We start from the raw sequence: 24655 nt of genomic DNA, 5'->3' as shown, positions 1-24655 counted from the left end.
CCTGGCATTGCATGTGTACACACGGTCACCCTGGTATGTAAAATCTCCTAGTTCCTAGTAACAGGGCACTCTGCCACTCCATGTTACCAAGGCTTCAATTTGCAGAGCGGGGAATCTGATTAATTTATTGAACACACCCGGAAGACAAACTGGTGACACATATCCAAATCAGTATTCTTACAAATGTTTGTATTCATGTTTTAGGATTACCCCATTCTGATATTACCCATTAGATCTCACTACACAGGTATCTGGGAGATATAGTTCTAAAAAGGACATTAGAAAATGGCTACAGTCTCGCCCGGAACCATGGTCATTGCGCTTTTGGAAAAAAAAATTACACAAATAACAAGCGTGTAGATTCCTTTTTTCCACTGTATAAAAATACAAGCAAAATTAAAATTACTCCTCCTGTGTCCTATAATTATATTTGTACCATCCTAATTTAGGGTATTTAAACTTATTCAAGCCTTGCTAGAGTGAATACAGGAAATCTATAGTTAATGCTATCATTGTAAAATTGCTCCTTGCCTTGTCCTGATCTTCTGTTGCATTTTGTACTTTAGCTCCCTGATGTAGAAGTAGGTTATGTAATGGTTTTATGGCATTTTTGAAAGAACCTGGTGTTTTTTTTTATAACCTGGTGTTGCTAGCATATCAGCCCTGCTTGACTATGAAGTATGAGTGTCCTAGGGTGCCAAGACAATCTATAATGCAAATATCCATCAGCCTTACTGATTCAGAACCTGCCCCGGTTCCTGTGCTATTAGTGCATCAAAGGAGGCCCCACTGGCTATCAATACAGAAAATAACAGAACATTTTCAATTATTGTGCATATGATCTAACCCACAAACCTTCCTGTTAACTATGAACTGGGGTTGGGGACGTTAAACCCGTTCAACCTGGTTATAATCGAAGTACGCCAACCCTGGGGCTCCCACAGTACTTCAGAGCTAAATTAAACATATGGAGATAGTCCTCATCGGTCCCCATCTTACAATGTTTGACAAAACCCTCTTTTAAGATTACAAAAGTCATCTTCTCTCCGTGCTTGATCTGGATTGATGAATCAAAGTATTGAGTGAGCATACCAGTCAAGCAATAAGTATTTTCAGAATAAGGGGTCACATATGGCAGTCTCTATGTTGACCTAATGACTGGTTTACTTTAAAGCGGAACTAAAGTTCCACTTTTATTAATCCATGATCAGGCAGGTCATTACTGCAGAAAGGGACAGGTGATGTCCCTTCCCCAATAATCCCCTGTACCTGCCTGATCGCTATGGTTGTCTGTCAAAACGCTGACCTGCCAATGTGCAGCTTCAGCTTAGGTTGCCAGATTATTCGGCAATCCCGGCATTCTCCTGGTGAATGAATGCCATGAATGAATGAACCACCACCTGCCCAGGAGTTACATCATTCTGCCATGGCCAATCAAGTTGGCTAAGGATTGTCTACAAGAAGAGAAAAAAGATGGCAGCACCCTGCGAGGGAACGGGGACATTATCGTGGGTATAGTTTAATCATAGCCAGTCATGCCCTAACACAATATTTAATGTCGTCAAGCTTACATATTTTAGGTACTTAGATGTGCTGCCACTGATGTTGTTGCAGCTGCAGGCAGAATGATGGCGCCATGGGCTGTGTCATGCTGTGACAAACCTTTCAAGTCCCAATGGCTGAACAGAAACATATAATACACTAGAAGGTAAATCAGTTAACATACATGTATGTATGTTGATCAAATTTTCAACAGTTTGTCAGAAGTTCTGCTTTTTAAATAATCCTGGGCCTGTTATTCTTTGGAATATAAAATGTTAACCTGGTTACTGAGCACACAAGAAACTTCCATAAAAAGAGGAACTAGGAGTATACCAAGAACCTTCAACATTCAAAAAAAATCCCCTGTTCTGTGATGCAAATGGTAACGGTTCTGTGTATGATTTAGATGCTGCATAATGGACAACAGGCTGTTTGTCCTCTGGCCACCCACTCTATCACATCTGGCCGTCTATAAATATCCAGCTTAGTGAACTGAATCAGAAACATTTGCTAACTGTGTAACTGGCAGAAGGCTGTTCTTGGCCTGTGCATCGCTGGGAACTGTAGACAGACAAAATCAGTGAGCTGCGTCAGACTTTAGGATTGTGGGACTACTGCTTTAAACTGGAAATCCCCCCAACTTTTTTGGTCCTCATTTTATGTGCAGGTTACTGGCTGTCATGTTAAGGTTCTTGCTTTAAGACCCTTGTGGTAGAGTGACATCACTTCAGCTATGTTTTTAACTCTTTTCTGGGGGTTTATGTTTTTCTCATAATAGATTTTCTTAAAAGGGACCTCAATCCTAGAAGCTGTGCCCAAAAAAGCAAAAGAAATAGTGACTAGTATTGCCCGTGGTCATACTGTAGATAATATTTTACCTATTACCTGACCTGTGATATCTTTTCCACTCGGTGTGGAGGACACCATCTTGGTAAAGACATAGCTTTGGTTATCAGTGTCGATCAGTGATGATCTGTATGGAGCAGCACAGATCCCCCCATTATGGTTTTCCATGGTCTCTTTGTAGAGGAAGCCATCTTGGTAAAGGTAGAGCTTTGTTTCCCATGGTCAGAACTGCTTACCTGATGACTGGTGATCTGTTGATTACCCGAGGAATATGGAGCAAGCACATATCCAACAATAATGGCTTTTCCACTGTCTGTATGGAGGAAGCCTTCCTAATAAAGACAAAGCTTTGCTTACCATTGTCAGAACTGCTTACCTGATGACTAGGGATCTGTTTATTACCTGGGGAATTTGGTGCAAGCACATATCTGCCTATGATTGACTTTCTATGGTCTCTCTGTGTAGGAAGCCATCTTGGAAAAGGTAGATGTTTGTTTCCCAGTGTCAGAACTGCTTACCTGATGAATGGTGATCTGCTGAGGATTACGGAGCAAGCACAGATCCACAGCCACATGATGGCTTTTCTATGGTCTCTGTGTAGGAAACCAGAGCATTGGTTACCACTGTTGGTTCTTATGGTGTGGCTGTGAATATACAAACTTTGCAAACTGATCTTCTTTGTGTCCATTCTAAATCCAGGACCAGGATGACAGCCCCAAAGTCACTTGTAGCAGCTTCCATATTGTTACCCTCACTGGTACTCTTTGCATTGGCCATAGATATAGGATACTCTCAGCAATTACAATAGGTGAACCAGGTCCAGTCAGTCATTGTCACCTTCCTAAACATAAGCCAGGAGATGTTAGACCAAACTTGGGCTCTGTTTACATAATTGTATACTCAATGTGGGTCTATGTATCAGCTGGCTGACAGACAAATCACAGTGTGGTCATTGTGTCCAAACACCCTGGTCTGTTGCCAGCGTTATATTTGTACATACTTTCTTGGGACACTTTAAATCAAGATGAATTTCCTAATGTAGCACGTCTCTAACACATCATACAATAACTAGAATGAGGAAGTGTTAATTATAACTTGACTGCGCAAAACCCTTTAAGTGCCTTCAAGTGCGTGTAGGTTAAGCAGTAATTATTAGAGACAAATCTCTTCCATCCCTGCTCTGCCAAATTTCCAGTTGTAGTTCTTATCAGAGTGTTACACTGACAGGTTGAATTGACTGGGCTAGTAGGAATGCATGGGGATGTGTTTTGCTGCTTGTGGACACAAAGGGCTATTAGTAAGCACTGCAAATCTACAGGCCAATGTAGGATAGATTCAGATATCTGGCACTTTGAAAGTGTAGAAGTTGTATTCCAACAAAAGAAAAGTAATAAAAAACTTTGCACAAACTAGGATCTACAATTGTGGGCCTGATTTATTAAAGCTCTGGAAGACTGGAGAGGATAGACTATTATGGGAGAACCTGGGTGCTCCAGCAAACATGAAATGGATCTGGTCCAATATTGAAAACTAACCTACTAGATTGTAAGCTCTTCAGGGCAGGGTTCTCCTCCTGTATCACTGTCTGTATTAGTCTGTCTTTTGCAATCCCTATTTAATGTACAGCGCTGCGTAATATGTTGGCGCTATATAAATCCTGTTTAATAATAATAATAATAATGGCAAATGATTTTTACAAAATCCATTCCCGGTTTACGGATCACCCGAGTACTATCTTGTCCAGTCATATAGAGGGTTAATAAATCAAGCCCTGTGCGTCTAAAGCACCAGCAGTCTCTGTTTCACCCATGTCAGTGGATTAAAATGGCACCCTACAGATAGATTAAATGCAAGGCACTGAGAGAACCAATGCCTAACTGACCAGCATATGAGTTTAGAATAAGTATAAAGTGCTACTTGTTTACATTTTTCTCTGCCTCTACTTCTCTTCCCTACTCCAGATCTTCCTGGGGTATTCCAAGCCGTATCCATGCCCGTTGGGACTAAAGCATACCATACCATTGAGATATAAGCTGTCCATATTGTCTCTCTTGCTTTCTCTTTCTCCCTCTCTCTCTAAAATCTGTTTTCTTTTTATGGTCCCTTTTCATGAATCTGTACAGAGAAAGGTCATCAGCACCACTTTCAGTTTTAGGAAACTGGCCCACAGGTTCTAAAAAAGACCCATAATTTTCAGGGGGAGAAGGATTGTATCATAGGTCACTGTACAAAGTCTGGGCACAAGTTATACCAAACATGGATTTCAGTCTGTTCTTAAGGGCTGGGGATTTTCCTTGCTTCTTGGTCTGCCAATCACACTTCTCTGTTTTGTCTACTGTGATTCAGTTCCAGAACAACCAGTTCCCAATATGTTCAACCACAGTGTGAAAAAGGGAAGGAAATGTGCTGCAGAACAGTGTTTCTAAAGATTGTGTTCCTTTTTTTTTCTCTTAAAGGAATGTAGAACTTGGCAACTGCAAATATTACTATTTATCAAAATGTAGGTCCACAAGCATTTTAAAGAGAAAATCCACTTTGACTGAAATATAAAAAAAACGTATTCAGTAGCTGAAATGGACTGCTAAGAAGGGAGGTGTTGTCTGTAATAGTCACAAGATCAGTCCTTGGGCTCTGTTTATAAAACAGGCAATCTGGCATTCCCTCAAACATTACCTGGTGGGAATCAATGACTGCCATTGAAGCACATGAGCCTGGAAGATTCCCATGAGGGAATGTCTGATTCAGTGTTTTATAAATAGAGCCCCTAGTGTCATTAAAAGACACAACCTACCTCTTGGCCTTCATAGAGATGAGCGCTGAGGACTTAGTAAACTGTACTGGATATCAGTGTGCTCCCGGGCCCCTTTTAGCTGAGTACATCACCCGGCACGTTTTAGTAATCGCCTGGCTGTTTTGGGGTGGTTACTGATAAGTTGGGTCACAATACAGGGGCTGCCACCCACCTACAATTTCTTTCCACCCAGTTTACATAAAAAATTCTTGGTTGTACACTGGATATTCCTGAAAAGTTATCTTAGGCATGGGCACTGGAAATGCAGTGAACCCCATTATTTATGCATGGAAAAACAAGCAATGATTTGGGATGTGCGCATAATGGTTGGTTAGTAGGGCCTAGGCATGGGCCAGGAAAAGAAAATAGGGGAACCTATTAGAAGAAATAGTGGCATTGAAATAACATATTCAAAGAAGTTTAGGAGAGTGATAAGCTAACCATGGATAAAGAGCTATATCCCATCCTTAGGTTGGTGGTGGACTTCTTCCCCTTAGTAAATGGGGAAACTCAGAAAAGCTCTAGGGTCCCTATGTAGTTTTAAAAAAATGGCTGCCTAAAAAGTTTCCACAATACTTGGCAATACTTGCAGGCTTGATATGGAAATGCGTTGTTGAATCTACGGTATCAGGATAAACTTTTTCTATTAGGTAGTAGAATAAAAAGTGATCTGTCCAACTGGTTTCTTCAAGTGTAGAGCATATTATGTGGGATGTTTAATTTGCCCCGTGAGAGTTTGCAAACCAGAATTTTTTCTAACAGGGATGGAAAAAAATTGTAGGTGGGTGGCAGCCCCTATATTATTACCCAACTCTTCAGTAACCACCCACAAATAGCCAGGTGGTTACTGAAAAGTTACGGGTGGTGCGCCCAACTAAAAGGGGCTGGGGAGATCATTGGATAGAATATATTCTTTCAGGGAACATTTCTGTGGTTCATCACATTTCTTTGTTTCTAGCCCTTATTTCAGTGTTCATGCTGGCAACAACTTTGGATTCTTTATTAGGGTATTGGAAAGATGTCCCTGCAGCCACTCAGTGGGGAGCTAAAGCTAAAAATTAAAAAAATGTGACAAGGCAGGTCCTTTATTGAAGAAGGGACAGGAGAGGATCCTTCTGTAAAAAAAAATACTCCTAACATGGAGTTTAAAATTTAGGACTTACTTCTCTTTTATTTTCACTCTATTGCCTGCAGCCCTATCAGTAGCCCTATCTGGGATTGGGTTTCTATAATTTCCTGTTTCTGAGATTAACAGGGCTATGATTAAGGCCAGAGGCAGCCGAAACACATAATGTTTCTTGAACATATGACCGTGATATGGGATTTCTAAAGTTGTCCTGTACACTGAGTACTGTAACATAGTACAGATTTCAGAGTTTTGCCAAATGTCAAATTGTAAGTTTTAGAAATTTATAGCTGGCTGCAGATTTAGCTAGAAAGGTCAATTTGAGAACATTACATTACAAAATAGCTTGTGTAACAATGACATACATCATCTTTCCTTTAAGGTACGTTTGTAGTCAATACAGCACATATAAAATAAAGGTACAGCCTTTAGGCCATTAACAGTGAAGTGTTGTGATAACGTGATAAAACTTTGTTAAAACAACGTTGGTGGAAGTAACAGAAATGCCATGTTGCTCAATTATTCGAGCTTTTGCCTATGTGGTGTCACCATTTCCAGGCTTTGCCTGTTTATTGTTCATGCTTTCTGAAAGTACTATTGTTGCAGTAAAAATGCAAAGGAACCAATATTTTCAGCAAACGGCAGAAACTTTGGGCTACCTGTTCACAAATAAAGGAAACCTGTCAATGTGATTATTTCACTAGAATATCCCTCTTGGGCTGTATACATCATCAAATTATTCTTCTCCAAGACAAATGGTCTCGCTCGTCTCTGGCTAAAATCCAACACCTGTACAGTGATCCCCCCAGGTCACTCACTGATCCATCTTGGCAGACCAGTGAACTACCAATTGAGAACAACCACTATGGATGTCAATGGAGGAGAGCACAGCGAGGTTTTGCTCGCTCGTCCTTCTCCATAGAATCATCTGGAATGAATCATTTCCAGCAACAGAAATAGGAAATGTGTACATAACCTTAACTTTCAGCCTGGTCCTGGTTTTCTGCTTTACAGTAAAAGGCAGCACTATCTATGTCCACTCAACCAAAACAACTCCGGCAAACCAGGATCATCTCTTGCTCCTCCTATTCCAAGTCTAAATTTAGCACAGCCTCTTGCAGTATTATTTGCAACCAAAATGGCTGTTTATGGACCCCCAGTTATGAGGAAGACTGGGTTGCTATAAATTCCCCCTTTACCCTTTACTGTCCTTTGGAACCACAACTGTGCCTGTATCCTGGCTTGGGGCTGCTTCCCATTATCTAGTAGTAGTTAAGTAGTAACATAATTATGCAGAAGATACAGAGCAGTATGAAATGTGTATCAGCCAACAGACCACAATGCTACTCCATGCATTTCTCTCTCTCCCAACACCATACTGCCCATCTAGTTATCCTACCTGTCTTTTTTTCAAAGTAATATCTATGTGTAAATTTTCACAATTCCCTCTATTCCATAGTACAGTTAGCATTGTTTGAGATCCATTTAGCTGTCACTTATCTTTCCACCAGAGCTGCTTCATGCTTTGCTTATTCTTATTACTAATATCCTGGTTTTTTGAGTGTACAAGGTTGTATATCTAAGTCAGTTTAAGCATTCCAAATTCTTTTTTTGAATAGGACTATGCTCCTAGATTTTGTATAGTGTGGTAAACTGCTTGCAGGACCGGTGTTAGTGAAGAGAACCCATAGGGCACATGCATGGGATTTCAAGCACAGAGGTTCTAAATGACACACATTACATATTACATCCAGTATGCCCAATATGTACTTCCATCCAAACAATGCAGAGCCTACGCAAATGGCATTCTGGGCAAACTATAACACTACTCATGAATGTTGCAGCTTTGCACCATCCGAACATCTGAGTGGTCAGCCATACAGGTGAATATGGCTGCTGCAGGTGCCTGAACTTTATACCCAATCAGTAGCTTAATTTAGTAATTTTTTTAATTACTTAATTTTTGTTTTTTTAGCAGAAATGGTTGCTCACATTACCTGATATATAAGTGACCAATAGAGGGATTTTTTATCCCATTAGATATCTCATACATAGCACGGCAAGAAAGTACAATATGTAAGCATCCTCAAGAATGAGTTCAGGTGAATGTTAAAGTAATGTGTGCCTACATCTTCAATTCCATTTAATGCCTCAAAATGACAGGTCTACTTTCATTATTTAAAACTGCAAACATTCTTTTACATCTCGGAAGACTTCCTAAGGGCTGTGTCACATTGGCAATTAATTGGCAGCAATACTTCCGAAAAAATCACAGTTATTGACTATGGAATTGCTAATTTTGTAGCTCAAGGGTTGGGTTTTAGCAGCATTTGGTCCCAGGACCGCCAAAGATTTTAGTTCATGCCTATGTTCTCAGCTCCATATCGTTAGCTACAAATTGGTATTTTTATCTTTTGTAGGTGACATTTTTTGCAATAAAATGATTATCTGCACTTTTCTGGAAATCTCTGGTATTAAGTACTTGGAGCAGCAATTAAATGGTGCTACAAAATGACGTGTGAGTCCTATATCACCCCAGTATGGCTCTACTTTTTTCCATTTTGTCGCAGCCCTGGAATATAAGCAGTCATTTTTGGCCCCAGGAGATCTTAAACCTTTGGAATCCGCTCTGTTTATAGCCACAGATTATAAACAATCCTCCTTCTTCTATGCAGAACAGTGTTGTAATGTTCCCACATTGCAGGGCCCTGAATATTACTCTGAGTATCTATCATTTGGTGTAAATGCCACAGGGAAAGCCCAAGCATTTCCTGTGCTGAGCTGATTTCCCGGATGGATGAGGGAGGAGAAAGCTGCAAGGAGGGGAGAGGCTGCTCAATAATTACATGTCTCAGAAGGAAGGCCAAGTTATACTCGGGATCTGAACACGGACAGGGGCTTTCCCTCGTTCGTTACGGGGATATCCCATACGTAGGTCTTGTGCATATTGCCTCCAACCTGTGATTTTTTTGTTTATTAATCTCCACTAGCAACGCGGAACAACTACTTACACAAGTATCGGCTGGAACTTAAGAGGGAACTCCAGCAAAGCTTTTGTTTTTAGTTTGGAATAGAGTGGAGAAAGGGTCGAAGTTTTATCTGGATCCTACTGTTGAATCTTCTCCGTTGGGAAGTTGGTGGAAATCTCATCAAACTGTCATGAACCCATATAATAATACTGGTGCATAGTGACTGGTCTAGAACTGTCACATGTAGGGCCCATTTACACCAGCTTGATCATTTGGGGTCTGTATACGCATGCACGTTAACATGTCGTGTCATCTGTTAACGGACTTTGCGCCAGGGCAGTCATCCATTTGTATGGGGTGCACCACAACAGACTAAAAATCTTACACATTGGGCCTGATTTATTAAAGCTCTGCAAGGCTTGAGAGAATATACTTTCTTCAGTGAAGCTGCGTGATCCAGAAAACCTTTTGCTGGATCTCCCAGCTTTACTGGTGAACGTGTATCCTCTCCAGCCTATAGTACTTTTCACGATGCTCCAGAACATAGTGCAAGTGCAGTACGGTAGGAATTTGCATTGCAGTGCCATTCAAAATGCACCAAACCATGTAAAAATCATAGCCATGCATTGCAGTAATGTGCCCAATATCACATCACAATGGTGTGAATGGGCCTAGGATGAATCACACACCTCCATACATGGATAGAGATACTATCTTGGATTTCAAGCAGACCTGGAAACCCTTGACTTGGGGGAAAAACACAACCAACTGGCCCTTTCCTGGCAGGGATGGTTTTCTGTGGGCTAGAGAGAAGGTATAACCCAGAAGGTAGTGGTGAGGAAGGACAGTCTGGCACAAATGTACAGGCTCCTATCCTGTACTGGGAATACTTAAGGTGCGTACACACTTCCAATTTTTATCGTTCAAAACGAACTTAGAAATTTAGTTTAATCCTCCCAAAAGCAAGGTCACTGATTGAATCAGGGCTGAGGGCTTTCAAGAACAGTACTGGTGCAGAATGTTGTCATGTTTTTAAAAAGCTATACAAAAACGCACTGTAGGCCCCTTCCACCAGCAACAGTCTACCTGTTTTTGTCTTGTTTGTGGATAAGTGGGAGATAAGAAGAATATAATTTCATTTTTAACGTCTCAGTAAGTAATTGTACACCAAGAACCGCGGGTGTGTAGCACAAATACAGCCTAAAAAAATGTACCATGCAAAGTAATATGGTTTTTTTGAAACCTCTTTCAATATCAGCCATCAAGTCATGGATGCTGAAAAAACATCCTTCTGCCACATGCTATTCTAAGATAAATGCAGCACATTGGGAGTGATTCACACATTCATCTGTATTGTCTGCATCTGTATTGTCAGCATTCTCATTGTTATCTTCCACATAGATGATCTAACTCTTATGGAAGACGGGATATCCCCTCAACAAATCCAGATGATGGTCCAGAAGAAAACAAAATGTATATCATACAAGTTTTTTTTAAAAGTAAAGCTAATCACACTATATTAACAATCTAAAAAAACATACATTTTGCACGTGCACTTCTGTGTTTTTACACTGCACTGGTTTCTTCCCAAAGGGTCATGTCAAGAGAATTGTATTGAAAAATAAACTCCTAAATAGCCTATTTTTTCAGTAAATATTCATAACTGAACTGAGCTTGTTGGCTTAGTGGCTAGCACTTTGGCCTTTCACTAAGGTCCAAGTTTTTAATTTCATCCAGAACACTATTTGCATAAAAAAATGTATTTTCTCCCATGTTTGTATGGGTTTGCTCCAAAAACATACCGATAGGTTAATTGGCTTCACCAAAAAAATGGCCTTAGATTATTGTAGGGGCATTATAACGTATGTACAACATAATAGTTTCCTAGAAAAATGTTTAAAAGTAACAGCTTACCTTTTATGCTGCCAAACACAACGGCAGTGAAAGTTTCTTCTGACTCTTCCAGGAGTGTGGATCTCCTGTGCAGTGCTCAGTGATTCCTCTAGCTAACCACTAAAGGACATATTAGTGAAGTAGGGATGGGTCGGAGGAACAAGTGAGTGCTGTGGTTTTAGCGGCTCTGTAAGGGAAATATGGAGGCTGGGATGACTTACCTTGTGACAATCATATTGATCCAATTGGAACTTGGGGGATGCAGCAAACCTGAAGTAGATTTCTTAAAAATAATTTGCTATTTGCTAGCAAATGTTTTCAATCCTGGACCAGATCCAATCCAAGTTTGCTGGATCACCCAGGTTCACTGATGAAAGTGCATCCTCTACAGCCTTGGAGAGCTTTAATAAATCAGGGCCATTGTCTTCAGTACCTTCTGGGTCACTGAACTGCAACACAAATGCAGGGCAGGAATTCTGAATACACACTAACTTTGGCCATTGGATGCTTGCTGCAGATCACTGATCACCAAGTATTTCAGCCAGGTAACTAGTGTTTTTATAAGATCAACAGTGGCTTCCCCCATGGCTTCTCTTAACATTTCCATTAAGAAACGAACATTCATGGTTGTAGTGCACAATTCTTTTAGTCCATGAAAAAATGTAGGGAAGGCTTCATGTGATAGCTTTGGCCGAACTGGGGCAAAAAGTCACCAGAAGTACCAACAATGTACAATATCCAAAAACATGCAGGTAGATTAATTGGCTTCCTCCCCAAATTGACCTTAGACTATGGTATGGACATTAGATTGTGAGCCCTGTTGAGGGACAGCTACTGACATGACGATGGACTTTGAAAAGCGGTGCATATTATGTCGGGGCTATTGAAATACTGGACAATAATAATAATCCATTGTTTTCCATTGGAGGCCTAATATTATTATTTACAATAATAATAATAATAATAATTTACAAAAAAAATACCTACTCATCAATTTTAAAGGAAAATCAGAGCTACTCTTCAAAAATGCAAACTAAATCCTAAAATATGTGCACCAAGCCTCTCAATGAAACACAGTTTATTCATCCCTTTTTGTTTATAAAATGGGAATCATTTTTAACGCATTTCCCGTTCTTATGTTACCATTTTGCGGAAATGAAAGGAGGGTGTATAAAACTCTACGTGAGCAACACATCAGTTTTTCATTCTTTTTCTATTTTTAAAACCAGCTGAATTTGTAACTCGGTCAATGAGCCAAGCTTGCAACGTACACAAAGTTAATCTGCAATTGATTAGCTGGTCTCTGACAATAGACAGCGGTCGGTGGGAAAATTAGGTCAATCAACCGCAAACTATTGAGGCATTGAAGGCTTTTTTTTCATTAAACTGCCAGATTAGAGATTATAAATGTATTCAGTACTATCCCACCCCGCCCACATAATATCTTAGTCATGGCCGTGTCATCATAATAGCTTGGTGTGTCATAGTGAAATAACATGTGGCATCAGTTGTTGGCAAAATCTCAGAAGAATTTTTACTCCTGCCCTTGAACTCCAGCTGTAAAAGATATTTGTCACTGGAATTCCTCGGAATCTCGGATAGGTAACCTTTGCTGGAAACCAGTCTAACTAACAGATTTTGTGGTTCCGCTATGGAAGGTTGATAACAAGACGTGGGAATGTCAGTGACATAATAGGGTGACAGAATTAACCACTCACTTAACCATTCTGAAACCAAACGTTTAGGGTTACTCATGGCCTATGATGAAACATCAGATGATAGTAGGCTGTGCTGGGCATCCATAATTTAAAACAAGCCTCAGCAATTCTGTATTTTTTAAGTGGCACTCTTAGTCACTTTTTAAAGCGTACCTAAACTCAAAATTTTTACTTAACATAAAAGGATAGACTATTTAGTTAAAATTTTTTAAAAAAGTGTGAAGCACCGCTCCTTTCCATGGCAATCAAGACAGAATAGGAAAGTCTCCTGAGATACCTACGTCACATATGCCGGGAGGCTCTTGGCTGCTCCTTCTCAGAAGGAGCCCTTTGATTAACCCCCCTAGCGGTATTCCCGAGTGTGACTTGGGTGGATTTACCATGCTAAAAGCGGTAATCCTGAGTCACACTCGGGGTCGCTAAAAACATGTTCTGTTGTACCTTGTTCCGTTGTCATCCCCGGGCGTCCTGCTGGTCCGTGCATCTCTCTTTGGGACACGTCTTCTTTCTTCGATCTTCCGCTGGCAACTGCAGAGACATTCTCTGGGGTTTCCCGGTGATGTTGGTGCATGCTTTGGTGCGGACGGGAGGAGTGGTGGGAAATTCAAATAATTTTGTATTGGATTCAATACAAAATAACTCTATTGAGTCCAATACAAAGAAATCTTTAAATAATATATATATAATTATATTTATATATAATTTACATGCTACTGTACAGTTATATTACAGGTTTCAGTATTTTTTTTAACAGATTTTAGTGTTTTTTTATTTAAAGTTCATTATTAAATATTGGACAAACTCCTAGGTGATTTATGCCTGGGAAATATAGGCCTACAATGTAAAATAAATTTCCATGCAAAAAAATGTAACGCTTTTTGTGTGGAAATACGGACAGAATTAGAACGCTAGTGATGTTAATGAAAGAAAAAATTGCTGATCTCACGCATGCGCTATAAGATCGGCAATCTTTTTTTCCCCATTTACGTCAACCGATCTCGCGCCTGCACAGTGTGAGATTAGGTGACCCAGGATGAAGAACCTGGAAGAAAGAAGAAGATGTTGGTGCCCGGCGCTTCTTCTGTATCAGGTTGAAGACGTATACCGTGAAGACACGGGACCCATACATGGAAACCTCACGACAGATAGATGAATCTGCAAGATTAAAGTTGTGTGTTGATTTTTTTAAGTTTAGTTCCGCTTCAAGTCCACATGAATTACCTCTTGACATAATATAAAGCAAAAGTATATATATCAAGAATGGTTGCACAGTTGTCAGACATTTTGATACCTGTAAAAGTTAACAAATACCTGTAAACATAATCTTTATACATTGCTTATCATGCATGGCTTCGTTCGAAAAATAAATATCTGAAGGTAGGTCCACTTTAAAAAGGTACTGCAGCTTTGATAAAATACAGGCTGGTTTAATTGCCTGAAGATATGGCAGATTCTGGTGTATTTCGAAACTTCTGCAGAAGAAGAAGAACCTCCACCTTTTTCCACTGCTCTGTGCAGATACTTGCTGAGAATTGGCATCCTTTGCTGATCATGTCTAGTGAATAGGAAGCAATTTCAGGGCAGGGGTGTACACTAAATGACTGGCATTTTTAAAGGGATGTGCCAAGATTTGCTCCAAAGAAGTTGTTTTTGTTAGGGTGAACTTAAACCATTCCAGACTTTCACTTCAGGGGCAGCGGTTCCCTGGCACGAGGAACTAGTAAACGCACCACCAACCTCATGATCAGTGTGAACAAAGCCTAATCCTTCTTTCTTGCCACCGTGTGAGCTAAAGCAATCACCCTCCCTTGTCCAGATGTAAACTTACCCAGGGCAGTGGCCTGCAGATATGTGGCCAGCAAATGATCGAAATCGTAAAAAGGAGATTCTTATGGTGTGCAGGTAAGTATATAACTGAGGTAGAAAGATTGTATTTTTATTTAAGCCAAAAGGACTAGGCAGGAAGGATAAGTTTACTCATCAAGAGGCAGCTTGAATGACACAATGACAGACGGATCTGGAACTAAAATACGTACAGTTGGGAGCTGTGAGTTATAGAATAGCAGACGTGCTTGTCAGGGATCAGTCATATGCCCTTGTGTATGGAAAGTTTAAAGGGGTAAGAGAAGAAGACTGAGCCGGATAGGTCGAAAATGTGCACACACATACACTGTACATATGCTTTTTTATCTGCACTGCACCAGCCCTGGCTATTTAAGCTTTCTTACTGAGTGGTCTTCAGCTGTTTCCTTACCTGACCTGATCCATGACCTCTGATGCTTTGCATTTGACCCATTCTATGCTCTTGACCTGCCTTTGGATTATTTTGTCATTTGGACCTCCAGTATCCAGTTGCTGACTTTGGCTTTTCTGACTTGACCTTGTCCAGCTTACTGGCCCAAAAGGTAAAGACCTTAGCTAGCTATTTGATGTTCCTGAAGTCTGCTGTCTATGTCAGACCTGGCTTGACTTTGGAAAGTGTTCCTGACCTTGGCTTCTGTTTCATCTGCCATCAACTGCCTTCTAGTCACTTAACCTTTCCAGTAGAAAGACTTCTGTAAGCCTGTACCCAACCTTTAGTTTTGACCACACTATGGCTTCCAGCCCTTATGGCGCCTGTCACTGCCGTCAGGTTCACCTAGACTGGAGAAGCAAAGGAAACTACCCTCACCATCTTGGATCCATCCATTCGGTATGTGACCAGGTAATAAAAGGCCAGGCATTATCCATAATAAATCCCATACCTCTCCTGTACAGCATACCATGACATTGCATTTCTTTTACCCTTATTTCTTTACCAAGAGCTTTTATCACTTCCAATTACATCATCACCTGGTTTGTAAAAGATACTATGAGCTCACTTTAACATAGGCCTTACCAGAACAACATCACCCAACAGCACTTTCTGTACAGACACATTGGGCCTGATTTATTGAAGCTTTCCAAGACTGAAGATGATAGCCAAGATAGCAAACCTGGAAATAATTTCTTAAAAATCATTAGCTATTACAGTATTCTCCCCAGAATTTTTTTAAGCTGGGTGGAAAAAGTTGTAGGTGGGTGGCAGCCCCTTTATTGTGACCCAACTCATCAGTAACCACCTAAATACAAAATACAACTGGGTGGTTACTGAAAAGTGCCAGATTGTTCTCCCGGCTAAAATGGTCTGGGGAGAACAGGTGTTAAATGTTTTTAGTCCTGGACCAAATCCATTCCAGGTTAGCTAAGTAACCCAGGTTCTCCCATGATAGTCTATTTTCTCCAGTCTTAAAGAGCTTTAATAAATCAGCCCCAATGTGTAAGCAATCTCTTGGGAGTCATAGCAAAGTTTTACTAGCAAAAAGATCATTGTATGTGTGTTTGGAAGGACAACGAGGGACGGGATAGACAGACTTCTGTAGTTCAGCAGGCAGGGCTGACAGTCCATATAGGAATTCTCTGGATTTCTGGCAGATCAGCATTAATCTTTTATGTGTTTTAAAGGTATAAAGACATCGGGGAAATGTGAATGTATTGCAGAGGTGTACTCATTTTTATCTTTGCCCACATTTTAAGCATGAAAACATGTTTATATCTCTTCTATGACTCACTGTTTATTCATGTAGAATGATAAATGGTTTCTTCAAATAAACCTGCATCATTTTTTTTGCAATCTTGGTTTTTGCTCAGTGGGAGCTTATGGCTCTCTTTCTAATTTCACTGACAAGTTATCTTTATTTTCCATCCGCTTTAAACAAATTTGCTCTCTGTAGGGTTTCCAGTGTGGAAAATAATTCTTTCTTCTCCCGTTGCAAGAAAATCAGTTTCCTTCCTTGTTCATCTTGCCAGTAAAGATGTGAGCTCGTATCTAAATTCTAAGGTATAACACTGAGCTTATCTACATCTTTCTTATTGTGCAATGAGTCAAGCACACCTTTCTCAGGTCTTACACAAAAGCAAATATTTTGTTTTTCCTTTTTTCTATTTAATTAGTGATCAGACTGTTTCATATGTTGTAAACAGTCATAAAAGTTGTTAAATATTGTTTTTTATGGACCGGTGAAAAAGTGTAAAGTGATCTGAGTCAGAAGATAAAATCACAGCATGTCCAGGTGCAGAACTATCACAGCAAGGACAGTTGTTGATGGAAGCAGGCCTTGCCTCTTTCCTATCTGTATGATTGTCCTTTCCTTCTTCCCTTTCCTTTTCTGCCCTGTAAGAGGTCTCTTGATGTTTCAGTAATGAAGACACCATCTGCCAAAACTTTTCCTGCCACCCATATATCCTGCGCTTTCAATAATAAACTTCCTTCTATTATATTTTTTTTCCAGTAACAAGCCTTCCTCCATCTTGATCTTTTATTGTCTAGAGTTCCTCATTTTTGTTGTTTTAATAGTGAGCCTCCCTCCAACATATGTTATCAATAAACAGTCTCCCTCTATCGTGTGCTTTAAATAACCATCCACCCTCCATCTTGTGCTTTCAATACGCATTGCCCCTCCATCTTATGCTATAAATACCCAGCCACCCTCCATCTTGTGCTTTTAATAAGCAATGCTCCTTCATCTTATAATTTTAATAACCGGCCTCCCACCATCTTGTGTTTTCAATAGCCATCCATCTTCCATCCCTTTTAATAACCAGTATTCCTCTAGTTTGTGCTTTAAATAACCAATATCATTCTCTATTGTGCTTTCAAAAATCAGGCACCCCTACTTTGTCATTTCAATAACCAGCCTCCCTCCATTGTGTGCTTTCAATAGGCAATGTACCTACATTTTATACTATAAATACCAAGCCACCCTCCATCTTGTGCTTTCAATAGCCAGCCAGCTGCCATCTTGTTCTTTCAATAGCCAGTATCCCTCCATTTTGTGCGGTCAAAACCCGGTATCCCTTCATTGTGTGATTTTAAAACCCAATATTTAACTATTTTGTGCTTTCAATAACCAGTCCCCCTCCATCTTGTATTTTATAGGCAATGTCCCTCCTTCTTATGCTTTAAATAACCAGCATCCCACCATTTTGTGCTTTCAAAAACCAACATCCCACCGTTTTATGCTTCCAATACCCATCATCCCGCCATCTTGTGTTTTCAATAACCAATGTCCCTCTATCTTGTGCTTTTAATAAGCAGCCACCCCCCATCTTGTGTTTTCAAAAACTAACGTCTTCCTATCTTGTGCTTTCAATTGCCAGCCATTTTCCATGTTGTGCATTCAAAAACTAACGTCCATTCTTCTTGTGCTTTCAATAAGGAGCATCCCCCATTTTTGCTTTTAATACCAATGTCCCTTTATTATGTGCTTTCAAAAAGCAGACACCCCCATCTTTTGCTTTAAAAAATCATCATTTCTTTAACTTTTGCCTTTAAAAACCATTATGCGTCCATCTTGTCCCTCTGTTTTGATATTCAGACCATCTCCATCATGTTTAAATATCCAGCCTCCCTTTTTAGTAACTGTCCCTTTCCTCAATTTACTGTTTCAGTAACCAGCATTTGTCCATCTCACTGGTATAACACAGTTTCTTTCATCTTTCAGAAACATTCCCTCTTCATCGTGTTTTTTTAAGGACCAGCCTACTTCTGTCTTGCATTTTCATATAATGTTTAGGTCACACAGGCTTCTCCATCTTTCTCTCTAAGTAGTAGCATCCCATAATTAGGAAGTAATCAACCTCGCTCTGTTTTAATCCATTAGTAACAACCTCCCTCCATTTTTCTCCTTTAGTAAAGCTCCTCTTTTCTCCCTCCCCTAATTTAAGAAGATTTTGAGTCCCTATATTAGGTAACAATAAGATTTGTTCACAGCATACAACATCCGAGTATTGTAACTGTTGTTATTGTTCTAGGAAGTTAACACTTCAGAAACAGACAAATCCCAAGCACTGCCTGTTCTCTCCTTGAGGAATCCTTCTCCTTTTTGGAAGTGTGTAATTGTTTTCCGTGCTGGTCCAGCTACCCAGTCCCTCTCTGTCTACAAAACAGTTTATGTAGTTGCTGGAGGAGGATCGAAGGAGAATACTATAAAGCGATGTCCCTCAACCGGGGTTAAGTGGAACCCTAGGGTTCCTCCAGAGATTGCTACGGGGGTCCTTGTGCAATGAGCGACTCTCAGGTCAGTATAGGTGACACCAATGAGCTTTCATTGTTGTCACCTAAACTGACCTGTAATATGTCCAGAAATGTAAGAAGCATTCTTTCCACTGACCACCACTCTAATATAATGTGAGCTGTGGGTAAAGAAATTATAGAAGACCTGAAGATTAAAAAAGGGTGATAAACATTTCTATAGAGTATCACTTGAGTAACAGCTTTGGGTCCACTAACATTGTTTTCAAGATGGCGGCACAGTAGACTCTGGATTTTTGGATGTCAACGTAAAACAGACTATTACTCATAAATACACATATAATAAAAGTTATTGAATTGTCTTTTAAACAACATAGGTACATGAAAAGAGTCCCATTGAAGGTGACATTTTTTATGATATTTTTTTGGTGAATGTTCTTAACAAATTGGTGAAATTTATCCATCAGTTAGAATTATATTCAAAGCACCCACAATATGGCGGAGATGTTTCATTGACAAATCAAAACCATAAAAATATTTCCCATGAACAGCACAAAAAAATATACGTATTGACTTTTTATAACTAGGCCTTCTAGTTTCCAGCCTGTTATTGTAATTTCTCATAAAGATTAGACCAGGGGGTTACTATTAAACCTGGCTTCCTGCTGAAATGAGACTAGAAACTAGTCTTCCGAGCAGCGGATCGCTTTTAAAAAAACATGACAGTGACTGTTTACAATTCTTCACCAGTGACTGTGCGGAATATTTTCTGTTACTGTAACAGTGCAGTGACGCTTCATACTCCCCGCATTTTTTGCTTTGGCTTCCGTGACTTCATTTAAGGGAAATGACCCCCAGAAACCATTACCTGTGAAGAGGTCCTTTAAATGACTGAGAAACAGAAATCACAGTCTGTAATTCACAGAGAGAATTCATTGTACAGTTGTTTAGTCTTCACACCCACTGATCTTCTAATGGCACAGCTCAAGAAACTGAAACACAGATTAATAAGTGAAACTAGTTGGGGTAATGAGGACAGTCAACTAATCAGTTAACTAAAAGTTCTGTATAAACTAGTAATGGAAACTGTAATGTCTATTCATCAACTTGTTTATTTTGAGCTATTTTTGTAAAGGTTAAGCAAAAATAGTTTTCATTTAATTTTTTACACTCACACTTGCCCGTATTTAATTGTCATTTGATAATTTGGGTCCTCTGTCATCATCAAGAGCTAATGTGTGAGTGACAAGTCTTCACCAGTAAGGAGAAAACAAATACAAAAAGGCAGCAAAGTGTTGTGTAGGGATGAGCGTGAATGCCTCTGGCATTCTCAGGAAAATTTCCTCGAACTTCCAATGGGTCCGCAAAACTTCAGCGAACAGATTTCACAAAGTTAATTAACTTCTAGTGCCTGGGGATCACAGTGGATTCCCAAGGCTGCATCAATGAATGCAGCCTTGGGAATCCTCGTGTCATTGTGCGATCCCCGGCACTGGAGGTTAAATGGGGACAAGTCTCCCCGTTCAAAACCTCTAGTGCTCTCTGATTGGCTGAGGAAAGGAAAATTTTTTTTGGGGGGGGGAAATTCAATCTTGATCAGCGAATTTACAATTTCGGTAGGCGAGAACGACCGAATTTGCTGCTCGCTCGCTCATCCCTAGTGTTGAGTCAGGAACGGTGAAACTTTCTGGGTCCCATGGCCAGCAGCATCCTGCATCCAGTTGGTTTGTTCCACAGCATTTACTAGGAGCCTCCATCAAAGCTGCAGGCCCAAAGCACTTCCCAGTTAAGGAAGAATGAGTATTGGCTTCTAGGCCTAGGATGTTTGCAAGTTTAACAGTTTTAAGTTATTTCTTTAGTTGTAATACATAAATGCACTAGATGGAATTCTCTATGTGTTCTTTTTCTAGACATTTTGGAATCCCAAGTTTAATACCAAAGGTGCAACCCAACTAACAAGTTAATTTAGATATCTTATTCCCTAACTGTTTTCATCTGGATCTATTTTTTATTTATGGACACCAATAGAAACCCAAACATTGGTGACCTTTCTATGATATATATTGTTTAAATCTTTTGCGGCATGGTCTCTGTTGCTTGCATTGTTCTGTGTTTCCCCATTTAGGATGGACCAGTGATTTCTGAGGGAATTTTACCATTGACTGCTTAATAGGATGTTTTTTGAGAGCAGAAACTATATAAACTTTTTTCTTCTCCAGTAAGGGCTAACCTTTGAGTACCAAGACTTCACCAGCAAGGGCTTCCCTTGAGTTACATGTCTTTATTAGCAAAAGATAATGAATGCCAAGTCTGTACAAGCAAGAGTTAACCTTGCCAAGGTTTCACCAGCAAGTACTGACCTATGAGTTCCAAGTATTCACCAGCAATGGATACCCTGAAAGTGCTCACAAGAAAGACCATTTCTCCACATAAGGAAATTCAGGTTAAGCTGTATTCTCAGATTTGTCCCACTGGTATTGGTTGATAGGCAGACAGAAAACTAATGTTTGGTATGAAAGACAAAAGCAAAACTGGTATTGATTTATCTGAACCCAAGAACAAGATGGTTGTGCTGTATACAGTGCACAATTATGATTTCACTCACTGAAAGCAATGCTCAACCTGTGTTGCTGATATTATGCCCCTGATTCATCAAGCAAAATCGGATTATCGGTCGCGCATTCGTATTAGCGATCCGGAATCGTGCGCGATCGCGCTATTCAACAACCGGAAAAGCTCGCGCACGGAGCCGCGCTTATTATTGCGCATGGCAGGAATCCGGCCGGCATTCAGGATGCGAGTGTACGCGCGCACTTGAGTCCCGGACCGCGGTAATCCGCGATCGCTGGTCGCGCGTATTATCGCGCTTCCAGCGATCGCGGATTTCAATGATGAATCAGGGGCTATATCTCAACAATTTACATCAGGTAACATAACCTAATAATGTCTGGCCTCAGGGGGCTGACGCATGATGCGCTTTAACAAGGCTTTAAAAAATTAAAATTAATATTTTAAGAGTCTATTCCCCTAAATGATGTATTACTGGCTACTACTTAAACTTCTGTTGATGTTCACAATTTTTGTTATGTACCAGTGGTGACAGAAGGACATTTTCCTGCATGCACAGCACCAAGAGGAGCCGTCAATCAAATTCTTCTGTAGACTATCATGAATTGGAGCTGACAACATTAAGCACAATGACCGCACAATTTGAATATATTACTCTGTGTGAACAAACTGGTCCTGCTAACAGACTCCCAGTCACCCAAGAACGGGAAAGGGGGATAGGTCTTAAAGTGGAATTGCATTTGGGAACATCACTGGCTGTTTGCTGTAGTGCAACTTCTAAGAAAACATCATAGTGGGCAACAAAGTTATTAAATGCAAAAGTTTTAATCTTCCAGGTTGAGTTCTTTTTTGAAGGGAAGGGTTATTCCAAAAGACAAATACAATATAAAGACCTCAAGAATAAGGGCAAATATTATAGCCGGAGCTAGTTTATTGTAAAAAAAAATTCCTGGAGATCATTTGAAAAAAAATTTAGCCAAGGATTAGACTTATTGAAAAAAATAAAAGAGAAAAGTACAATGTAGAATAAGACACTGAGGTCTATTTAAAAAGCAATAATTGACATTAAACACACATGATGCAGAATCAATCACTACTATAGAAAACACATGGACCTAACACATTCTCTATCAATATCAGATTCACTGCCTTATAAATAGGTCTACATACCTTTCCTTTAATAGAAAGTTTGTTTCTTAGAAAGGGTTTCTCTTTTTCTGATACAGCAATAAAGTTAGATCATTCAGTGAGTTAGGATGTAAATAGTGCTTAGCAAGGTTTTTCTGTATTATATTTAAATAATGACAGGTTGCTTTCATCCACTCTGAGATCTTACAAACAAAACTGTAAATCCACCTTGATAATACTAATATGTTTCCATGTAAAATAAGTATTGCCTTGTTTATGTTTCAGCTGAAATCATTTTGTCAGCATGTATTCATCCAAAGTGGATTTTTTTACGCAATGTACGCAATTCTCAGCAGAGGCTTCCCGAGTAGACTTATTGCACAACATACCCAATAAACTTCCCAATAAACTTACCGACTGCAGCTGAAAGCACAACTCCCCATAAGATAGGCTTTGGAGTCAAACTTCCTAGTTCAATAGAACACTGTGGTCAACGTGACGCATTTCACAGATCTTGCAACATTAATGATGCAACCCGTTCGTGCTGTTTTTTTATTTGTTTTTTTTTTACCAAGTGCATCTGTAAGCTGGACATTCAATGGGAACCTTACAATATGTATATTGACTTGAATGAACAGAGGAAAGTACAGGTGTGATCACATATTGGCCCTGATTTATTAGAGCTTTCCCAGGCTGGAGAGAATACGCTTTCATCAGTGAAATTGGTAGTTCCAGCAAACCTGGAATGGATTTCTTCAAAGACATTTGATATTAGCTAACCTCCCTTAGCGTTCTTATTCCGTACAAATTTCCATGCCAAAAGCGTTACTTTTTTTGCACGGAAATTTATTTTACATTCCAGGCTTAAATTCTTAGGCTAAGCTCACCGAAATATGTCCAATATTTAAAAAATGTAATAATAATATTTAAATAAAAAAAACACAAAAATCTGTTAAAAAAATAAAAAAAATAGTTAAACATGTAACGTAAGAGTACAGTAGCATATATAATATATATATAATATAATTATATATATATTATATGAAAATTTCTTTGTATTGGACTCAATACAGCTATTCTGTATTGAATCCAATAAAAAAATATTTGAATTTTCCAACGATTCTCCGCCCGCACCAACGCATGCATCGGAGATCATCTCTGCAGTTTGCGGCTGGAGATCAGAGGAGGAGCATGTGTCCCCAGGACCTGCGGGAACCAGCAGGACGCCAGGGGACGACAACGGAGCAAGGTGGGGTTTTTTTTAGGTTAAAGCAACCCTGAGTGTGACTCGTGATTACTGCTATTTGCAGGGAAAATCCTACCCAAGTCACACTTGGGAATAACACTAGGGGGACTAGCACATGTTTTTAATCCTGGACTGGATCAATTCCAGGTTTGTTGAATCACCCAGCTTCACTGATAAAAGTGTATTCTCTCCAGCCTTGGAGAACTTTAATAAAACAGGCACAATTACTGCTTGGGTTATGAAGAAGAATCCCTGTGTTGTACACGTGTGCCTTTCTATTACTATATGCATTTTTGGTATCACCTGCTATGCTCTATTCATGGATAGGTTTATGCATTCATCTTGTATACATAACTGCATATCAGACCCAAAGGTGGGACCTTTTACTTATTACAGCATAAAACGAAGCCTGGAGCTTAGGAGCTACCTCAAACACATTAGGACCAAAGCACTTTGATCTATCTTTTAGAGGTTTTACCCTACAGAGCATTTGTATATACAGCCCAATTGTCTTCTTCTCCACAACTATATTCCATATAATTAATGGTATAGTGTTTAATTTTTACTTTACTAGTAATGTGCAATGTTCTTTACAGTGGCAGGGCATACCAGTAATCATTAACCAAAAAGCTCCCCCTGGAAGACCTACTTGTCAACAAGTGACTGGCGCTCTTTTCAAGGAAATGTGATCTGAATTCAACTCTTTCATTTGAAGTACGGTTAATTTACTGTTACATGGTGAGGGGCAGAGGGGAAATACATGACGTGTTAGGACT

The 24655-nt window shown here is 39.7% G+C and overlaps 1 long non-coding RNA gene across 1 annotated transcript; it reads right to left on the bottom strand.

Moving 5' to 3' along the window:
* Positions 1 to 12365: 12365 nt before the first annotated feature.
* Positions 12366 to 23033, bottom strand: LOC140344001 (uncharacterized). The gene is made up of 2 exons (XR_011923442.1): positions 22676 to 23033; positions 12366 to 19929 (listed from the first exon to the last, which is right to left on the bottom strand). It is a non-coding gene; the product is annotated as an uncharacterized lncRNA (long non-coding RNA).
* Positions 23034 to 24655: the final 1622 nt, after the last annotated feature.

Source organism: Pyxicephalus adspersus, chromosome Z (assembly GCF_032062135.1).
Source record: "Pyxicephalus adspersus chromosome Z, UCB_Pads_2.0, whole genome shotgun sequence".
NCBI classification, from domain to species: domain Eukaryota; kingdom Metazoa; phylum Chordata; class Amphibia; order Anura; family Pyxicephalidae; genus Pyxicephalus; species Pyxicephalus adspersus.
This window is presented reverse-complemented; position numbering and strand designations above follow the sequence as displayed.